Source organism: Zea mays, chromosome 8 (genome assembly GCF_902167145.1).
Source record: "Zea mays cultivar B73 chromosome 8, Zm-B73-REFERENCE-NAM-5.0, whole genome shotgun sequence".
Classification (NCBI taxonomy): domain Eukaryota; kingdom Viridiplantae; phylum Streptophyta; class Magnoliopsida; order Poales; family Poaceae; genus Zea; species Zea mays.
The window spans coordinates 171946816-171954901 of NC_050103.1; positions in this window are offsets into that span (position 1 = coordinate 171946816).

Below are 8086 nucleotides of genomic sequence, written 5' to 3' on the forward strand. Positions count from 1 at the left end.
GATTCCTCATATCTCATTCACTCTGGCTTGACCAGTCCTCTTAAACACTTCAACCTCTATTCTGATCATATTTATGCATAGTGATTTCTCAGGTCTTGTCCATATATTCAAACCAATATAGAGACCATATTATGCCCCTGTTTGGTTGAGATTCTGGGCGGATTCTGGCCGCCAGAAGCTGAAGCCGCGGCCAAACGCCTAGCTTTTGGGCCAGCTTTTGACAGCCGCGCTTCCCACAGAAGCCGCCCGCGTACAGGAAACAAAAATCCGCCCGACCTACGCGTCCTCTGGAAGCCGGGCTATTCGCGATAGGGTTTCCACCGCGCCCGCGCCTGAGCTCTCTCCCTCGACCGCCGCCGCCTCCTCCGCCGCAGCGGGTCAGGGACCTCAACCACACTCCCCTCTGCTCATCCACCGCATTCGTTGTCGTCTTCTCAGGTACGCGGTTCATTTCTCCATTCCGTTCTGTATCCGCTCGTCGTCCTCCCCCGGCTGCCTCGTTTCGAAAAGCTCCCTGACCGTTGACGTCGCCAGGGTTTTGCCCGCGCCGCCGCAACTTCGTCCGCAAGGTTGGACTCCTCCCGTATCGCAACTCGTCGTCAAGGTTGCACTCCTCCCATATCCCAACTCTTCGTCTTCGCAGGTACATTCGTAACTTCCATTTCTACCCTGTCTCCTCCCCCATGTGCTGTTACGGATCCGGTCATCCCCCATGTACTGATTAGGGTTTAGGTTGCATCGACGTCCGTGGTTAATACTTCCCCCTGTAATCAAGCCAATTTCAGAACTGCTTACTAACGATTATCCTATGACATTTGATGTTCAGATTTCGGGGAGTGAGTGGTTTTTCCCTGTTCCATCAGAAGCTCCACTCCTACAAAGGTGATGTTCACATCATTTTCTTTGTCCCTTTTACTGCTTGACATGGTGTGTATGTTTTCCAAGATCGAGTTGCAAATATGTTCACGTTTTTGGGTAATCCATTCTCAGTGTGTTAGTACTTTTATTAGTACACATGTTCCTAGTAAATTGTGGTACTTATACCCTAGTTTGTTAGCAGCCGAGGCACAGGACATGTCACTACGCCAAATTTTTGTAGATAGTCCCCATGTATGGTATATTAACGACCTAATAAATCCACATCAGATGGATTCAGCAGACTCCATAGCCGACAAGGCAATTGGAAGGATGCAAGAGATTGCGGACAAGATTTTTTCCTTAGCGAGGGAAACAATCTTTCCTGGACGCGGGTTGACCTCATTTGACGCTACCAAACTTCGTGTAGCATTGGAGGACATAGATTGCATGCTGGACCAAGACTCTCTGGTGTTGCAAGAGAATTTGGACATCGTGAACAACGTAAACAACCCGGGTGACAGCAGCTACAAACCTTCAACCTTGTCCTCACCACCCCCTGCTGACGACGACCTTACTCCAGACTGGGACTTTGTGGAGCACTTCGAAAACTTCTGGGGTCTTGAATATGACTCCGATCAGATGCCTTCGTTTAGTGACAATGAGGTTTAAGTTAGAACATGGTGAACCTTCGAGTCAGGTGTTAGGGTAACAGGGATAGGTCAGCCTTTTGCTTAATGCGCAGTTGTAAAGTGTTCCCTGTGCTTTTGTGTCCACCAGCACATGAATTCCTTAAGTCTATATATGTAATTATGGCAAACCGAATGTGACTCCTTATGGTACTACCTTATGTTATTATGGTCCCTTACGTGTTCATTTTGTTTTCTTAGTAAGTGCACTTCAATACGTATTTTCAATCGTGTACACTTCTTTTGCACTAGATGGACAAGTCTGGCAAAGTCATTGCAAAGTGGGATAGTAGAGCAACAAAAATTTACACCGGAATTTGTGTAGAAGAGGTCAATGCACGGAATAGGCCACAACAATTTCTAAATGCCGAAGGGTATGCTAACCTCATAAGGAAGTTTAAGGAACGCACTGGTCGCACTTACACCAGGGATCAAATGAAGAATAGGTGGGACTCATTAAAGAGAACGTTCACCCAGTGGAAAACTCTTAATGAAAGGGCTACAGGTCTTGGTCGAGACCCTCATACTGGTTCAATCAGTGCTCCAGATGAGTGGTGGGCTAAGCAAAATGAAGTAAGTAGACTTTATTTTTTATTTTTTAGATTAACAATAGTAATGGCCATCTAAAAGTAGGAAATACCATGTTGCTGCAGGCAATGCCATGGTGTATTATGTTCAAAACAGCCCCCCCTTGAGAATGAGGACGAGCTAAAGGTTATGTTTGGACCCATAGTCTGCACAAATGAAACAACCCTTGTTCCAGGCGTCGAGGATGCAAATTCATCATCTGATGATCATGTCGAAGCCAATTTAGGTGGGGGTGAAAACAGCACACCTGACCCATGCTTAAATGCGACTGGGAAGCGTAAGGTGCGGCATGATTCTTCTAACCCTAAGAAGAAAAACGATATGAGGGAAGAGTACATGAAAGGCCTAGTGGAGGCTTTTGAGTCGCGTTCCATGACCACTAACAAGTCCATCACCTCTTGTCGGGTACCGTAATTAGGGGTACCCCCAACACTCCTAAACATGGCTTGTAACCACCATCAGCACAAGCTGCAGAGACTGATGGGCACGATTCAGGTCAAGGCTTCGTCTACTCAAGGGACGCGATCTCGCCTCGCCCGAGCCCAATCTCGGGCGGGAATAGTAGTCCAAGACGAATTCACGCCTCGCCCGAAGGCCTCCTCAAGCAATGGGCGCACCCTCGACTCGCCCGAAGCCCAGCTCGGGCAGGCTTCGTTGTGAAGCAACCTTGGCCAAATCGCCTCACCAACCGACCGTATCACAGGCGCATTCAATGCGAGGGATCGCCTGACACCTTATCCTGACACACGTGCCTCAGTCGGCAAGGTCGAAGTGATCGCAGTCACTTCGCCCTTCCACTGACCGACCTGACAGGAAAATAGCGCTGCTTGCCCCGCTCCGACTGTTGTGCCACTCGCCAGGGTGAGGCTGACAACGGCCAAGTTCAGCCTCAGGCGCAACAGGAAGCTCCGCCTCGCCCGACCTTGGGCCTCGGCCTCAGGAGGAGGTCTCCGCCTCGCCCGACCCTAGGGCTCGGCCCCCACCTCGGCCTCGGAAGGTGGTCTCCGCCTCGCCCGACCCCAGAGCTCGGCCTCAACCTCGACCTTGGGAGGAATCACGTCCTCGCCCGACCCCGGCCTCGGCCTCAGGAGGAGTCTTCGCCTCGCCTGACCTTGGGCTCGGACCGACCGCGCCACGGGGGATACATCATTACCCTACCCGTAGCTAGCTCAGGCTACGGGGGAACAAGACCAGCGTCCCATCCAGGCTCGCCCCGGTAACAAGTAATGATGGCTCCCCGCGTGCGTCCATGACGATGGTGGTTCTCAGCCCCCTACGGAAGCAAGGAGACGTCAGCAAGATCCCAGTAGCCCCGACAGTTGTGCTTCTACAGGGCTCAAGCGCTCCTCCGACGGCCACGATACCACGTACACATGGCTCTAGCACCTCTCCGACAACCACGTTGGCATGTACACAGGGCTCAGGCACCTCTCTGCCAGACACGTTAGCGCATAGCTGCACCCCCATTGTACACCTGGACCCTCTCCTTGCCTCTATAAAAGGGAGGTCCAGGGCCTTCATGCGGGAGGGTCGCGCGGGAGAATGGGCTGACGGACAGGCTCACTCTCTCTCCCTCGTGAACGCTTGTAACCCCTACTACGAGCGCATCCCCCTGGCGCAGGATAACACGAGCCGCGTTTTCCCCCTTGTGTTCCATATCGCGCCAACCCATCTGGGCTGGGACACGCAGCGACAATTTTACTCGTTGGTCCAGGGACCCCCCCCCGGGGGTCGAAACACCGACAGTTGGCGCGCCAGGTAGGGGCCTACTGCGTGTTGACGAACAACTTCCCGTTGAGTTCCAGATGGGTAGCCTCCATCAACCTCTTCAGCCCGGGACGCTGCTCCGCTTCGGGAGCCTCGAGTTCATGTCCCTCGATGGCAGCTACGACATGGTACTCCTTCCCCCGCAGCACGATAGCGACAACGACGGCCGACAGCTCGCCCAGCGGCGACGAACTCGACGATGTCTTCCCCCCGTGGCGGAAGAGTAGCATCCGGGTTTGCCCCACCACCCTCCTCGCCGCAGGAGGAGGAGACGGGGCAATCGTGTCCAGGCAGGAGGCAGCATCTCGTCGACTGTCGAGCGAGTCGACGATGCCGGCACCCCAGCAGGGAACATGTCGGGCGTTGTCCTCGCGCCTGAGACAACGATGAGTGTCGTTTCCCCGCAACATGCCAACCCCAAGCGGACAGATGACGCCAGCACTCTCGTGGAGGACTTGTTGGGCGTTAGCCTCGTACCTGAGATAACGGTGCAGTCCGTCCCCGACGCGACTTCGCCACCGTCCATCGATCAAGAGGTATCGTCCGTTTTCCACCCTGTGCCTTTTAGATTCAGCTTCGATCCACCAAGTGACCCCGCTTCGGTGAGCGCTTTCGTAAAGGCATATCCTAACCTTCTGGGGTACCATATGTGGTCATCTTGGGACCGACTGACGGCCGTCTCAACCTACGGGCCCCCGGGTTCCGATGAAGAAGACGAGCCCGACTCTGGTTGGGATTTCTCCGGGCTCGGTAATCCCAGTGCCATGCGAGACTTCATGACCGCATGTGACTACTGCCTCTCCGATTGCTCCGATGATGGCCACAGCCTTGACGACGAGGGTTGTGGCCCAAGTCGCGAATGTTTCCACATCGATCTAAGGGGTCACGACGAAGACAACCACCTCGGTACACCGGAGGATGATGATCCCCCCCGGAGCATCGCGCAGCTACTTCCTGACTCATGTGGGAGGCCTCGGTCCACACCGGGCGCACGCGGGACGCGACGCCTGCAGCCCCGGGTCGCCTCGGCAACGAGCACCACCGTCGCGACCATCGAGCCCGCCTTGACGAGAAGGTGCGCCGAGGCTACCACCCCAGGCGTGGGGGACGCTACGACAGTGAGGAGGATCGGAGCCCCTCGCCCGAACCACCAGGTCCGCAAGCCTTCAGCCGGGCCATACGACGGGCGTCGTTCCCGACCCGGTTCCGAGCCCCGACTACCATCACCAAGTACTCGGGGGAAACAAGGCCGGAGTTGTGGCTTGCGGACTACCGGCTGGCCTGCCAGCTGGGTGGAACGGACGATGACAACCTCATCATCCGCAACCTCCCCCTGTTCCTCTCCGACGCCTCCCGGGCCTGGCTGGAGCATCTGCCTCCTGCGCAGATCTCCAACTGGGATGACCTGGTCAAGGCCTTCGCTGGAAACTTCCAAGGCACGTACGTGCGCCCTGGGAACTCCTGGGATCTTCGAAGCTGCCACCAGCAGCCAGGGGAATCCCTGCGAGAGTACATCCGGTGGTTTTCGAAGCAGCGCACCGAGCTGCCCAACATCACCGACTTGGATGTCATCGGGGCGTTCCTCGCTGGCACCACTTGTCGCAACCTGGTGAGCAAACTGGGTCGCAAGACTCCCACCAAGGCGAGCGAATTGATGGACATCGCCACCAAGTTTGCCTCTGGTCCGGAGGCGGTCGAAGCCATCTTCCGGAAGGACAAGCAGCCTTAGGGACGCCAGCAGGAAGATGTCCCTGAGGCGTACGCCCAACGCGGCGCGAAGAAGAAGGCGAAAATGAAGTCGCAAGCGAAACGCGATGTCGCCGACGTAGATCTTGTCGCTGTCGCCGAGCACAGGAACCCTTGGAAGCCTCCCGGAGGGGCCAACCTGTTCGACAAGATGCTCAAGGAGTCGTGCCCCTATCACCAGGGTCCTGTCAAGCACACCCTTGAGGAATGCGTCATGCTTCGGCGCTACTTCCATAAGGCCGAGCCCCCGGTGGAAGGTGGCAAAGGCCAAGACAACGACAAGAAGGAGGGCGACAAGGCAAAGGAGTTCCCCGAGGTCCACAGCTGTTTCATGATCTACGGTGGGCAAGTGGCGAATGCCTCGGCTCGGCACCGCAAGCAGGAGCGCCAGGAGGTCTGCTCGGTAAAGGTGGCGGCGTTAGTCTACCTAGACTGGTCCGACAAGCCCATCACCTTCGACCAAGGCGACCGCCCCGACTGCGTGTCGAGCCCAGGAAAGTACCCACTCATTGTCGACCCCGTCATCGGCAACATCAGGCTCACCAAGGTCCTCATGGACGGAAGCAGCAGCCTCAACATCATCTATGCCGAGACCCTCGGGCTCTTGGAGATCGATCTATCCATGATCCGGGCCAGTGCGGCGCCCTTTCACGGGATCATCCCCAGGAAGCGCGTCCTGCCCCTTGGACAACTCGATCTGCCCGTCTGCTTTGGAACTCCCTCCAACTTCCGAAAGGAAACCCTCACGTTCGAGGTGGTCGGGTTCCGAGGAACCTACCACACGGTGCTGGGGAGACCGTGCTACGCCAAGTTCATGGTCGTCCCCAACTACACCTACCTCAAGCTCAAGATGCGAGGCCCCAACGGGGTCATCACCGTCGGATCCACGTACCGACACGCGTACGAATGCGACGTGGAGTGCATGGAGTACGCTGAGGCCCTCGCTGAGTCCGAGGCCCTCATCGCCGACCTAGAGTGCCTCCCCAAGGAGGTGTTAGATGCGAAGCGCCACGCCGGCAACTTCGAACCAGCTGAGGCGGTTAAGTCCGTCCCTCTCGACCCCAGCAACGACGCCTGCAAGCAAGTCCGGATCGGCTCCGAGCTCGACCCCAAATAGGAAGCAGTGCTCGTCGACTTCCTTCGCGCAAACGCCGAAGTTTTTGCGTGGAGTCCCTCAGACATGTCGGGCATACCGAGGGATGTCGCCGAGCACTCGCTGGATATCCGAGCTGGAGCCCGACCCATGAAGCAGCATCTGCGCCGCTTTGACGAAGAGAAGCGCAGGGCCATAGGCGAGGAGATCCACAAGCTGATGGCCGCAGGGTTCACCAAAGAGGTATTCCATCCTGAATGGTTAGCCAACCCTGTGCTTGTGAAAAAGAAAGGTGGGAAATGGAGGATGTGCGTAGACTACACTGGTCTAAACAAAGCATGTCCGAAGGTTCCCTACCCTCTACCTCGCATCGATCAAATTGTGGACTCCACTGCTGGGTGTGTCGGTGTTTTGGGTCCGACCGCACACCTGGGGTTGCCCCTCAAGGTGTTTTTAGGAGTAGGACGGTGTCAACGACTGTAGCAAAATGGTTCGTGTCGATCACACGAGGGACAGTGGACAAGATTTACAGGTTCGGGCCGCTTAGAGATGCGTAACACCCTACGTCCTGGTGAATATGTGTACGTGGTTACAAGAGGGCTCTCTAGGTTGAAGACACAGAGAGTTGAGGTGGGTGGCTAAGTAAGATAGGGTCGATCGTTCTGAAGGGGTGCCCCCTAGGCCTTATATACTCGACCGTGGGGCAGTACACGTGGATATGGTAACAACAAGTAGCTAAAAGGTAGTGAACCTCTTGAGTTTATCCCTACGTAACCCTCGCCGACTTATCCTCGCATGGCTCCGTTGCATGGGGGCTCCAGCGCGGGAGAGTCGGGTCTCTGTTGCGATTTACTCGTTCGACGTTGTTGGCCGTCCGGGTTTGCACCAATCCGGTCTTACGTCTTCTCTGCTTTGTTGGTTGTTTCTCCCCAGGCCCACGAAGGAATGACCTCATGATTTATTGGGCCTTTGGGCCTTTCGTGAGGTCTTTTACTCCTTTAGTGGACCCGGGGGATATCTATCCCCCACAAGCCCCCGATCTTTGGGTTAATTTAGAAGTAATCAGCCCAAAGATCCTAGGTCCAACTTGTGGGTGTTTTGAAGAAGAACGTCTTCCTACTGTCTTCTCTTGCTCCGGTCACTCATTTGACCAAGGCTTGGTTTCATGTTTGCGCCTTAGAGGTCGGCATTTCAACTTGTAGGATTTTGAACTTCATTGGGTGCACCGAAGGTGCACCCAATGGGTGTAGCCCCGACCTTTGAGTAGATTTTAGAAAACAATCTACTCGAAGGTCTTTCCCGGAAATTATCTCCATTTGTGCTCCTGCATCTTGGTTGAAGGTTGGTC